This window comes from Peromyscus leucopus, chromosome 5 (assembly GCF_004664715.2).
Source record: "Peromyscus leucopus breed LL Stock chromosome 5, UCI_PerLeu_2.1, whole genome shotgun sequence".
NCBI classification, from domain to species: domain Eukaryota; kingdom Metazoa; phylum Chordata; class Mammalia; order Rodentia; family Cricetidae; genus Peromyscus; species Peromyscus leucopus.
This window is the reverse complement of record NC_051067.1, coordinates 5,098,799-5,113,016: the sequence shown is the minus strand read 5'-3', so window position 1 is coordinate 5,113,016 and position 14,218 is coordinate 5,098,799.

The following is a 14,218-nucleotide window of genomic DNA, read 5'->3' as shown; positions in this document are numbered from 1 at the left end:
TTTCCATGTTTGTGGGTCAGCTTTTCTCTTGGCTTCTAATTTTCCACCTTTAGATTTACTCCTTGTGGTTCCCTTTTCGGTGACTTTTTTTTTTAGACTGTTATGGTTCCAGAGGGTGAAATGCACCATGGTGGGAAAGTGTGACAGCAAGTAACAGGAAGCTGAGAGATCACATCTTCAACTACACAAAAAGCAGAGAGAGGAGCCGGAAGTGAGTCAAGACTGTATACTCTCAAAACCCACCCTTAGTGACATACTTCCACCAGCAAGGCTGCACCTCCTAAAGGTCCCATAACCAGAACCACCAACTGGCAACCAAGTGTTCGAATCCCCGAGCCTATGGGAGACATTTTCATTCAAACCACTATAGTCACTTAGAGGAGCATGGCGTAGTCAAAAGCAGGTGCATCACTGAAAACCCCTCCCAGCTGTAGTGGTGACTCATGGAAACCACATCCCTGGTGCTCTCTGTAATGCAAGGCAGCTGGACAGGCTGGAGGGTCCCCTTTGCTCAGCAGCCATTACAACTTATATAACCTTGGAGAGGGAGGGGCTTCAATAATCCTCTAAATTTCAGGGGCTTCCTGAGCCTTGGATTGTTGGTTTCCTGAATCCTAATGAGCCTCTCTGCAGGGTAGAAGGCTTCAGTTCATAGGAAATTGCTCTGCAGCACTATTGTCCCCTTTAAGGGTCATGCTCAATGGCAGAGACCATCCTGCAATCTACTTCTCCTCCCAATAGCGTTGATACTCAATCTCAACAGCACCAAGCAAGGGAAAAAGACTTCAGTACATAGACCTAGGGGGACATTTCAGACTCTAACTGATAACTCCATTCCTTCCCCCACTTCCTGAGTTCTAGCCACTGAGTTTCTGTTCCTTGCCATCTCCATTTACCTAGATTGTTTTTCTCTGGCTTTATTCAGGGATGGCTTATCCTCTCTAGCCTTCCCACCCTTAGAAAAGCCACCCTCAGCTGTCCATCTGGAAATAGCTTTTTGCCCTGCTGTCATCTCTAATATATACTATGTGTGTCTCCCACACTGTTAACAACACTCTGCAATAGTGCCCTTATTTAATGTCTGTCTTGGCTGTTGGAACGCAAGCTACATGAAGGGGTATGCATTGCATGCTGTCTGTCTGTATGTCAAGACCCTAACACAGCACCTATTTTTAGACTATTAGATTAAAATAAGGTATTGAATGTGTTAAACAAACAGATTAAGATTAGAAACGTGGACAGTTTCTGGTAATTCACTTCGAGTAATGTGTTCACCTTAGGTTAGTCATTTCCTGGCTCTGCCCACAGAAAAAGTAATACCCAGGTCTTTCTTACAACCTCTCACGGTGAGAAGACCCCTTGTAAACCACTCTGCTTGGAAAGTGGCATGTGTTCAGCTTGGATGTTCAAAGCATGAACATTTACAATGCTTGAAATGCTTTCCCAATGAAACATTTTATGAGGTGGTTTTTCCTTCATGTCCAACTTTCCCACTTACTTTTAAATTAATGCCTGGAAATATCCTTCCATTTGACTTTCTCATGAGAGCATTGCTAGTTAATACTGACTCTAAGATAGAAACTGACCAGATGTTATGAATGTAAGAAGGGGTTACTTTCTGTTATATAAGGCCCAGGAAGGAATAGAGATCCTTCTACCAATGGATGCCTAGTAAAGAAATGTCCTGGGTTTGTGGTCCTCAGCATTGTTGGTATCCAGAGTTCTGGGATCTTCCACGCTGGGAATATTAGACAGTTCTACACTCAAGATGGAAGGCCACCTTCTTTGAAAGAAACCCTGTCACTATGTGTAAGGTAATTCCTGAGCCTCAAAATAGCCTGTGAGTGACAAAGAGACAGGCTGTTGTGGGCAGTGGGTCCTAAAGAGCCTGCTGGCTTGCTGGCTTTGGAGCCAAACTGTCTGAGTCTGACTTTAGCTCTTTGGTTTGATAGCAAGGTGACCTTGGGCAATTCACTCAACCTCTTTACACTGTGATCTTTCTCAGCTGCCGAAGGGGGTGATAACAGCTGTGTATTAGATGTAGTAGATAATGTATCAGATGCTTCATAAATGTTAGTAATTCTTAAGGCTGTTACTGTCATGACTGTTGCTATGGACATTGCTTTGCAACTCAGTATGTTTATAGAACCCATGGTTTGGTACCCAACATTCAGACTTCATCTAGCTCCTGTTGGACATTTGTCTCCTCTGAGCCACTTATTCCATCTACCCTGATCTGACCTCCACATTCTCTTCTTGACTGATGACTTTGTTTGTCTGGATTTCTTAATTATAACCTGTGACATGAATTCTAATTGGTCTTCTTAATTAAAAACCCAGAGCCAGATATCAGGGTAAATGCTGAAAGATCAGAGAGACAAAGGAGCAAGCCACAGCACCTCTTACCTCTCCTCCAACTCCTCAGCCTGAAAGGGGCGAGCTCCTGTCTCCTCACACCTTATATTCCTCTCTCTGCCTTGCCATATCACTGAATCAATATCACATATTCCTGTCTCTACCTCCCTAGTGCTGGGATTAAACACTAATGGCTAGTTCTATATTCTGATCTCCAGGCAAGCTTTATTTGTTAGAGCACAAAAAAATATTACTGTAGTGGGTAGCCATTCCAGCTTTGATCTGGAAGTTCCAACCCCCAATGAGGCTTCAGTAACTGTCATGCTTACAAGGCAGGGCCGATAGAGGACCCTGAAGACCCGAGATCTGGATGCGCCAGCTCTCTTGGTTCCTGGACCCTAGATGCTGGAGGTAGACTGAGCAGAGTTCTCCAGAGAACACCACCAGACTGTGTTCTACCTTTCCCAGACCCTGTTACCTATTCCTTCATTTGTAAGCTACCCCACAAAATAAACCTCCCTTTTAACTACGTGGAGTGGCCTTAATAATTTCACCAATATATCACCACAATAACTTTGGATTATCTCTTTGGAATAAGACTGTTAATGCCACAGGGAAGAGGCACTTACTTGCGCATGGCCTTGGATTATCTCCCTGGGATATTTAATGACATAGGTAAGAGGTACTGTGCTTTCATGTCCTTCCTGACTCTCTAGGACCATCAGGACATGAGAAGTCCTCTGAAGAATGGGGACCTTTGCCTCATGAGTGGTATTTCTCGATGAGCATTGGACTCAAATAAAATGATGCTGTACCATGTTTTGGGGCCAGCAATGACAGCCTTATCTGGGACAGAGGACACCAGCCACCCAGGCGGGAGAAATAGGATGTGTTTATCACTGAAGCCCTGTGTTGTCTTGGCTCCCTTCTTTCTCCATCTGAGTCTCCTCTGCCTCCCAGTTGACAGAATTTGGGTGGTGGCTCTGTCTGTGGTCGACCATTAGACTCTTAAACATAATTGGAAACAGACACAAATGTGGATTCTTTGCCCTTGGTTGAGCCTATAGCTAATGTCTTGGTATTTATTCAGTTATTGCCATGACCCAGAAAATACGCAGGCATGTCCTGGTGCATGGAGGGCAGTCTGTCTTGTCCTCTCTCAGGAGTTACAGAATTCTTTGCTATTGAGATGTTCATTATTTTTCAGTTTGCTCCAAGTGTCCTCACTCTGTACTGTTTCCATCTAAAACTTCCCACCTTCCTGGGAGGAACCCCTCAGTCAATCATTCTGGCTGTCGGTGGCTGGGATGAAGCATTACCAGCAAGGAACAAATGCAATGGATGCCTAGAAAAATTCCACGTGGCATTTCCTGCCTGTTGGGATTTCCTGACCAGCATGATGCCATTCTTCGGGAAATGTGATATACTGCGCTGTGTACTCACCGTGAATGAGCGCTTGCTGAGACCATCTCAGAAAAGTCCCTGCCTGGTATATATATATGTGCAGTCAGGATGGCTGCAGACATGTGAGTCCTGTCTACATAGCCCGTGAAACACATTCTGACCATAAATTCCTGATTACTTTTGGAAAACTTAGCTCGAAGGCCCTGAAGATCTTTCTAAAAAATTCCCTGGCAGGCTTAGGAGCCAGGAAAGATTTAATTTCAGACAAGAATGTTGGTGTTTGTATCATTGAGTTCTTTATTTAATTACAATAACACATTGTTTAAATTAGGTTTCCTTTGAAAAGAAATGGGTGTTTAAATGAAGGGGAGAATATTATGTGGAAGCAGATGAAGTTTTGAGACACTGAAAACGCTGCTCTTCTGGACCTCTCTACTGCCCCCAGGAAGTCTGTCCTGCTTGCCCCGTGGCTTTGCTATAGGTTCAGCTCCTCTGCCCTGCTCCCATGGTCACCCAGGTCTGGTCAAAGGCCCAGGCAGGCATCAAGGTAGGCTTCTCCTGGCCTTTTAAGAGCCTGTTCAGAATAGCACAGAGTGCCTGGCTTTTCAGATCCCTCAACTTAGAAGTGTCTGTGTAGGGGCCACTTACGACCATCCTAAAAGCCCACGTCAAAGGCGGACCAGCTCCATACTGTCCTTTGCACAAAAGCCCCAGAGCCTAAGCAGTGGTTGTGAGAATTCCTCAGCCAAATTTTGTCCTACCTCTTCTTTTTCTCCCTTGTCCCTTTGATATTAAAAGTGTCACTCAAGACGGTAGGAACGATAAATTTGATGGTAAATCACAACCATTCTTTTCACTCACAGCCATGTCCAGAACATGCCTTGGAAAGTGTGTCCCAGTTGTGGCACCACACTAAGGTTCGGTTTCTGCATGAGAGTTTGCGTGTGAATAGATGGCTTGGGGTAAATACTTCACAGCCATCCACAGGAAGCTCCGGCATCTCTCACAGCAGGAACCAATGCTGCTGCTTTGCCTTGGGCTAGGCTCCATACCCGTCAGAGCTCCTGTCTGGTGCAGGCTCTCACACAGGGCCCTGAACTGTGTTTAGTTGCTAATTTCTGAGGCTGCTCTGGCCTGAGTCAGGGCTTTGAAAGACAGACTCCAGGGGAAGCATTACTCTCATGTCTCCACATCAAGCTCATCATTTAACTCCTCAGGCTTTTACCTTTGGTGTCCTATGCTCCATGCTCTTCCTCTTACACTTTGCTAATGGCTACACTTTTACACGTGAGACTAAACTTCCCCTCTGTCTCCCAGGACCTACGTTCTTAACAGGAAAACGTTCTGCAGAGGACCCCCCGCCCCCAGCGTTCTCTAGCCTGGGTGAGGCGACCGTAGCAATCTAAGCCTCCCCTGGTTGATACACACAGCAAATTTTTGCCATGGCTGCAGGTGGATAGATGGAAGCAACTCTGAGTTCTGAATATGTGGATGTCACTCATGGCCTGCTCAGACACCATGGCCGTGAGGAAATACCATTGGCACTCATGGGACAGAAGAATCTGAGCTCACAGGGCATAGTCTTAGTGGGAAAACCATCTCCTCTGGGTGGTCCCCACGATACTGTTTCAGAATGTCAAACAGTCCATAAAGAGATCACAGATTGCTTTTCTTGGAGGCATCTATAGTTCCTTGTGAATTAATACCCATCTCAAACCTTCCCATCTCCTCTCCTGGGAGGGTTCAGCTTCAGCTCAAGAACCTAGATCCATTATCTCCATTTGAAGCTGTTCTGCTGTATGGTTTCAATCATGTTTTATCCACATTCATTAAACATTTTGAAATGGTTGTAAACCTCAAGAAGGGCAGCTAGTATTAAGTAAATAGAAGGTACCAAGGCTGTTTCAAATGAAAATAATCCTATTGCCCTGCAGGAGGCCTAAGAGCAGAACAGTCATGGCACCCGCGTCTCTGAGTTCTCTTTTTGATTATTGGTTTTTGTTATAGTTATTTGTTACTGATATATCCATTTATTTGGCCCATGTCTCTTTTAAATAAAACTTTTAGAAGGAGCAAAACTTTCAGATGGAATAGCACCCCAAAAAGCAAAATCGTAGCAGCCTGTTTATTTCAGGCTTCCACTTAAGGTACAGATGTTTTTCCTCAGTTCATAGGCGTGTCAAACCTTTTTACATGGAGACATGGTTTCGTTATCCACATAGTTCACACTAGAGAAATGCTCAGTCAAATGACAAAACAACACACACACAAAAAGCCCTTAAGATGTTGTTGGTAAATCTATTATCTTGTGTTGGTCTGTATTCCTAGATGTTCTTGGCTACATGTGGCTTGCAGGTTGCAAGTTGGACATGCCTGAACTATTATTTAACCTATTTTTAATTTTAGTTCATGAAGTAATAGGAAAATACTGCAAATTTCTGAATGTGGTAGAAAGGAGGGAGGGGAGGAGGGGAGGGAAAGAAAGGGGTTGTCTTACACAGTATAGGGCACTGTTGTACATACTAACACACAGACACATGAAGCACACACAGTTAGCTAAAAATGGATGTGCACACTTACACAATACATATATGGGCAGGAAGACTCATGAATGCACACAGACACACAAAACAAATACACACATGTCTAATGTATGTGTTTGTGAGAGAAGGAGGGGGAGCTGATAAGACGGACAAGAGCCCACCCTAGGCGGGCTCTAAGACCCTGCGATGCAAATGTCCTGACTTTTCTCATCACTGCTTCCCACCCCCTGCTTTGTCCCCATTTTCTCGTGCCTCATTCCTTTCACTGCTTGCATTGGGGACGCGTTTTCTAGCTCCCTTCATAGTTTCCTCTTGAAAGACAAGGCCTCAGTCAGGCTGAGAGGTCCCACGTGTTTCCTCTTGCTGATCCGCTGCGGCAGCGGCTGTGGCTGACTTCAAGCTTGGTTTTCAGTCCTCCTTCTGGGGCAAGCTGCATTGGTCTTCCATAGCAAAACCCGCTCTCCCTGATTCATGGAAGTCCACCTCGATGGAACCCATCTGGAGGGAGATGGGACCTATGCAGGAAAGCAGTGTGCTGCAGACTCCGCCTAGCCCAAGCAGCTGCTCTGCTGGGGGTCGGGTGTCTGAGCAGGGAGGAGGCAGGGCAGCCGGTGGGAAGAGCCAGGAGGCGGCAGCAGGTTTCCACCCATGGGCTAACACACACACAGCTCTTGGCTTCTCTTGAGCTTATCATCCAGGTAGAGCATAAGCACTTCTCAGGTCTCGCTCCAGAATTGTATGTGGTTGCCTAGCAGTGAATGAAAATAGAATGGGAAGAAGAGGGGGAGGGAGAAGTGGGTGAGAGGTGAAGCACCCTTTTGCGTGAGCTCTTTAGTGAGGGAACTGAGCTGACTCTATAAGCCTCATCTCACTTACTCCCTGCAAGTCCATCAGAGGCGCTTCTGCCACCGCCATGTTACATTAGGCGACTGAGGTTCGAGGAGTCAAGAGCTTGTCAAAGCCCACACAGCTGAGAGAGAGAGAGCCAGGTTTCACCCCAACCTGGTGTGACCTTTGGGCTTCTATTAATATCTCTTTTAAGAAAGGCAACACCCACAAAAATCTGTCTGGATGCTTAGAGATATGAGAATGTGTGTATGTTTGTTTTGTGTGTCTGTGTGCATGCCTCCCTGTATTCCTGTATGTGTGCATGGGGTGTGTTTTCATGTCTGCTTTGTATGCATGCTTGTAGGTTTCTATATATACAGCAGTGCACCGCATACTTTACAACAAGCCTCTTAAATGTGGCTTTTAAAATGAACTGCAACTCTAAAGAAAATTTGCCCAACATAGAAAAAAGGCCACACCAGTGACGAACCGTGTGTATATAACAGTGTCACCCAGGTTTATGTCACTCGGTGTCGTCATGGTCATCTTTCCTTGTACAGGTGCAGTCTGTGTGCTTGTGTGATGATGAACTGTGTACTGTACTCACCACAGTGTTCCCTGGGATTAAGGGACACACAGCTGAACCTGGGTGGTGTTGTGGAATGCTTGTTTACACTGTAAAGATGTGTCTCTGCCTAAGGCACCTTCTGATTAGTTTAATAGCTAAGTGGCCAATAGCTAGGCAGGATCAGGCAGGACATCTGGGCAGAGAGAGGCAGAGGAGGAGGAATCTGGGTGCACAGGAGATAGTGAGGAGAGAAAGAAGGGCTGGATGTACATTACAGAGCTGAGGAAACAAGTCACATGACAGAACGTAGACTAACAAAGACAGGTTAATTTAACTTACACGAGTTAGTGGACCAGCCTAAACTAATGGCAAAGCTTTCATATTTAATAAGAAGTCTCTGTGTCATTATTTGTGACCTCAGGATGTATGTGTGCGTCTGTCTACCTGTTTGTTGTCAGTGTCTACATTATTTGATGGGCACCTGTGTTGTTTATGTGTTTGAATGTATTGTGTGAGAAAGAACCTCAGTAGAAACCCATGCTTGATACTTGAACCACATGATACTTAAACATGCAGTTTTTATAAAGTGGCTCTAGGACGTGCTGTGTCATCACCCTGACTAATGGTTTGGGGTCCCAGAGCAGAGCTGGTGGCAGACAAGAACACCATGAATAAATGGTGCCTCCCTCAAGCAGCCTGTGTACCCCACAGTACACGTGACTCCTGTGGCCTGTGTACCCCACAGTACATGTGATTCCTGCGGCCTGTGTACCCTACAGTACATGTGACTCCTGTGGCCTGTGTACCCCTACAGTACACATGACTCCTGTGGCCTGTGTACCCCACAGTACACGTGACTTCTGCAGTCCATGTACCATGGGGGACTCCCTTTTCTGGGTTGGGGTTTTCATAGTTTGAGAACTGGTCGTTGTAAAGTCAGTTCAAGTGGGCTATCTCAAGTTTTCTGTTTCTTTTCTGTTTTACTTACAGTGAGTGCATCCTTTCTTGGGACTGCGTTAACAAACCTGGTCAGGTCTTTAATAGCAATGGGAAGCTGTGTGAGTCACTACAGTGGTGACCTGTAGCAGGATTCTTAAAAGTTCTTATTAGTAAAGTCAAACCCGAGGCCAGTTATTGGGGTCAATGCTGGTAGATCAGAGAGACAGAACAAGCCACAGCTACCTCACCTCGACAGATCCTCAGCTGATCCTGTTTCCTCAGACTGGAAGCTTCTGTGTCCTCAACCCAATGGCTCTCAGCTGAACTGTTGCTTAAAAGCCTGAATGCTTACCCAGCCAAATGCTTAACCAGCCAAATGCTGGTTCTAGTTTCTTGTCCTCACGCCTTATATATCTTTCTGCTTTCTACCATCACTCCCTAGGATTAAAGGCTTGCTTCCTGGGATTAAAGGCGTGAGTCACCATGCCTGGCTGTTTCCAATGTGGCCTTGAACTCACAGAGCTCCAGATGGATTTCTGCCTCTGGAATGCTAGGATTAAAGGCGTGTGCTATCACTGCCTAACTAGTGGCTTTTCTGTTCTCTGACCCCAGATAAGTTTATTAAGGTACACAATATTTTGGGGAACACAATACCACCACAGTGACCACTACAGGTGAGGGCCTCAAGGGTCCCCTGTGGTTAGGAATTGTCAAGAATCTTAAAGCTAAGAATATTCTTCACTTTCTCAAGCCAGTATACAATTCTGTCACCACTCGCCACGGCATGCATGCTTCCATGCGTTTCCTGTGGGGATCAGGGGTTGTTCAACATTCTACCAAGGTATTTATGAAGTTAACTCTGAGGGACTCTGAGGCATGCTGGGAGTGGTGGGCTCAGGCATGAGCGAATATTTTTATCACTGCAGCGGTTTAACATTGCTGCTGCAGTGATAATAAAAAGCAGGTGAATCTCTAGTTGCTTTTATTGTTGTTTTAAAATTCCTCTTATGCCAGGCATTCCTTTACCACCTCTGTCCAGGCAGACTTCCGCCACATTTCTCCTTACTTGGTACTCCTACAAAACACCGAGCTATGCATAATGTAAATTATGAGGAAACTTCACTATCACTACCACTGAGAAGTCTGGAGTCCAGTGGTTTCTGGTAGCTTAACAGCGACATCGTTGCTGTTCCCTGCTTCCTCTTCCGTCCCAGGCTACAAAGCTTGTCTCTCGTGGTCCAAGGTAGCATGGCACAAGGACAGCACTGGAAGAAGGAATTTCCTCACAGAGCCGCTTTTAAGTTGGGAAGAGATATCCAGAGAAAGCATTCCTAAAGTTCTCATTGGTCAGAATTAGTTAGGCCACATGCCATGCATCGATTCAGAGTCTAGCACATGGGCCAAATGTGACAAGCCAAATGATTTTGTTTGGGTTACAAATTAAGAATTGTTTTAAAACAGAGTCTGGAGGGATGGCTCAGTGGTTATGAGCACTAGTTGCTCTTGTAGAGGACCTGGGTTTGGTTCCCAGCATCCACACAGTGGCTCTCAGTCATCTTTAACTCCATTTCTGAAGGATCTGATGCCCTCTTCTGGCCTCTGAGGGCATGAGACCCACCCATGGTAAAATACATGCTTGTAGACAAACATTAGTTCACCTAAAATGGAATTAAAAAAAGAATGGTCTTTACACTTTTAAACTGTTGAAAACAATCAAAAGAAAACTAATATTCAGATAATATTTGAAATTTAAATTTCAATGTCCATAAATACATTGATTATTCTCATATAGCCACACCAGCCATTTAGATATCCATAGGGTTACTCTTGAGTTATAGTAACAGAGACCACTCAGTTGCACACAGAACATGAGACATGAGCAAAATAGAGTTGGGAGGTTCATGGGTGCAAAGTGCCAGGTGCAGCTGGAGGGCATTGCACATCTGGTTGGGGTGGCAGGTGCAGCTGGAGGGCATTGCACATCTGGTTGGGGTGGCAGGTGCAGCTGGAGGGCATTGCACATGGGTTTGAGGTGGCAGGTGCAGCTGGAGGGCATTGCACATCTGGTTGGGGTCGCAGGTGCAGCTGGAGGGCATTGCACATGAGGTTGGGGTGGCAGGTGCAGCTGGAGGGCATTGCACATCTGGTTTAGGTGGCAGGTGCAGCTGGAGGGCATTGCACATCTGGTTGAGGTGGCAGGTGCAGCTGGAGGGCATTGCACATCTGGTTGGGGTCGCAGGTACAGCTGGAGGGCATTACACATCTGGTTGGGGTCGCAGGTGCAGCTGGAGGGCATTACACATCTGGTTGGGGTGGCAGGTACAGCTGGAGGGCATTGCACATCTGGTTGGGGTGGCAGGTGCAGCTGGAGGGCATTACACATCTGGTTGAGGTGGCAGGTGCAGCTGGAGGGCACTGCACATCTGGTTAGGTTTTGGGAGAACTTGAGTGCTAGGAAATGGAAGGAAAGTGGAGAGGTGGTGACTGCTCTGAGCTGCGTCTGGATGAAGATGTGGTGTGAGATGAACACCTGGAACGGTGTGATTGACTTTTGAAATAGACATCGGCTCTGCATCTTAGTTTTTCTTTTCTTCCTTTTTTTGTGGCACATAAGCAAATACTTCAGTCTGGGTAAAGCATAGAAGGTACGAATCTACTTCTCAAAGTTACGTGGGTTGGGGGAACCAAGACCAAGGTACCAACAGCATTGATGGCCAGTGCGGGTTCCCTGTTCCACAGCCCGCTTCCTATTGTCCTGGATCTCTCCAGCCCCTTCATAAAGGCACTGAGCCCTAAATGAGGGCGAAGATCCTGACAACTCACCTCATCCGCCTTTCAATACTGTTCAACTGATCACTAGGTTTCAGTAGATGAATCGGATGTGGGGAGGGGGATGAAGCAGATCATAGCATCTTGTCCTCTAACATTAAGAAGAGATTATAAAGAGACCCCACCAATCTTGATATGGAGTGTCGAAGGTGTAACAGAGCTAAGTGGGCTGGAAGGTGCTGTTTTATTTGTGTTTACAGGGGCTTTTAAAGAATGGAATTACCCATTAAAATAAGAAGGGCAATAAGATATATAGCTTTCTATCTTATTTTGTATAGAAAATATCATATGGCAGTGGGTTAGGACTGATATTTTTAGATTCCCACAGTCTTTAAAGATTTCTATTAATTTATTTTTGTGTGTGGGTGTTTTGCCTGCATGTGTGTGTAATACACTGTGGAGACCAGAAGAGGGTGATAGATCCCCTGGAATTGGGGTTACAGATGGCGTGAGCCATCATGTAGGTGTGGGGACCAGATGCTAACAAGTGCTCTGGACTGCTGAGCCATATTCTGCAGCCTGAGAGTCCTGAGAGACTCTGTTGACACCAAAGTCGAGTGTGAGTTGCTCTGTCATTGGTGCAGTAATTAGGGAAAACGCTAGTTACTATAATCAACTCTGACATTCTGGTGACTCAGTATCTAATATATAGAAACACACCACCTACCTGTGTGACAGTCCAACATGGGGATCTATGGTGAGCGACAGCCTTCCTCCACAAAGTCATCAGAGCTGGAGCTCACTCTACCTTATGGCTGAGGCACTTGAACTGTGGACCTTCAGATGCAACTGATGGATGGGGAAGTAGGGGTGAAGGTCAGGACTGTAATTGACATGGCTCAGAAGTAACATGCATCACGTCTGCTGCTACTCTGTTGGCAAATCTAGTTAATGGCCCCACTTAGTTTTGAAGGAGACCAAAAGGCTTCTAGGCAACCCCTCTCCAGCACCTGTTGTGATATGGAAAGAGAGACATGGATTTCAGCAGACAGTGGTCATCTTGGGGACAGTCACCCTTTCTCTGCTCTCTTGTTCAAAGGTCAGAAGCTTACTTAGAGTTTCCTTATATGTCACTGACGTCATTCACATTACTGAGAAAGTTCTCACAGGCCCTTGGGTTTGTACCCCCGAGCTGTGTTGTACATCACTTCGGAGCACTTTGATGACATAAATGGTCCTGGATGAGGTTGTCCTGCTCGCTGGTGCTGACTTCCGGTTGCTTTGTCTGCCTGCATCTTGGCTTCTTCTGTGTCTCTACAAGTTTCTCCCTGGCCACACACTAGACTTTATTTCTATTTTCTTTGTTTTGTTAACAGGCTCCTACAGAATCCATGACATGCAACACCTAACCACTTAAAATGCTGATGTCCTCTCAAGGTCAGAAAGCTGGGCTATCACAGCAAGGATGGGCTGTCTCTGCTCCAGGGTAACCGAGGATTCTGCTTGGAGGCTTAACTACCATGATGAATACCTGGAGGATGGATTCTACAGTATTTTCCTCCTCACCTGTGTAAGACGGGACTGTTAGGACTGTTGCTGGGATGCTCCATGGCTACCTCATTTGGTTTGGGCCTTCTCATAGTGGGGCCTTCTTAGGATAGTCAGAAACTTTTGAATGGTGGTCCAGGATTCTGAGGGCAAGGGTTTTGTCTAACAGGCAGAACTTCATCACAATCTCTCATTGTTTGCAATTATGGCGTGTGGATGTTGATCAAAGCAGTCATCAGCCTACCTTGCATCAAGAGGCAGAGACCCAAACCCCACTTCTTTGTGGGAATGATTTCAAAACAGACAAATTTACAATGTGGACCGGTCGTCACTAATTGTTGTCCTCATCCACACAGCATAAAGCAGCCGTTCAGCTCAAGGAGGAGATTTCATTTCAACTCCAGGTATCTCTAATTTATGATTTCTCTAGTCATTTCTCTGAAGCCAGGAGGAACTAGAGTGAGTAAGGCAATCCGAATTTCTCAAACCTGTGAAGTCCAGCAAGATCGCTTGGTGAGTGAAGGCACTGTCTGCCAGGCGGATACCCTGAGCTCAATCCCCGGGGCCAGCCGAGTGGAAGGAGAAAACGGATTCCTGCAATTTGTCCTCTGACCTTCACAAGTATGTTCATACTCCTCACCCCACACAGATAAACAGAAAATGAAAAAATAAAAATAAAATAAAACCAACTGGGCATGATGGCACACACCTTTAATGTTGCTGGAGGGCTTTTCTCCAGGTTCCCCAAGCCCCGCAGTCCCACAATCCACTTATAAAATAATCACTCAGACGCTTATATCACTTATAAACTGTATGGCCGTGGCAGGCTTCTTGCTAACTGCTCTTTTATCTTAAATTAACCCATTTCTATAAATCTATACCTTGCCACGTGGCTGGTGGCTTACCAGAGTCTCTACATGCTGCTTCTCCTCGCGGTGGCTGCAGTCTCTCCCTCAGCCTTCTGCTTCCCAGAATTCTCCTCTCTCCTTGTCCCACCTACCTCCTGCCTGGTCATTGGCCATCAGTGTTTTATTTACATAGAGTGATATCCACAGCATTTAATCCTAGCACTCAGGAGGCAGAGGCAGGTGGATCTCTGTGAGTTCTAGGCCAGCCTGGTCTACAAAGTAAGTTCTAGGACTGCTAGGCCTGCCTACACAGAGAAACTCTGTTTCAAAAACTCAAAAATAAACAAATAAAACCTATGAGATAGGCTTCACGTGCATGGGGAATACACACACACACACACACACACACACACACA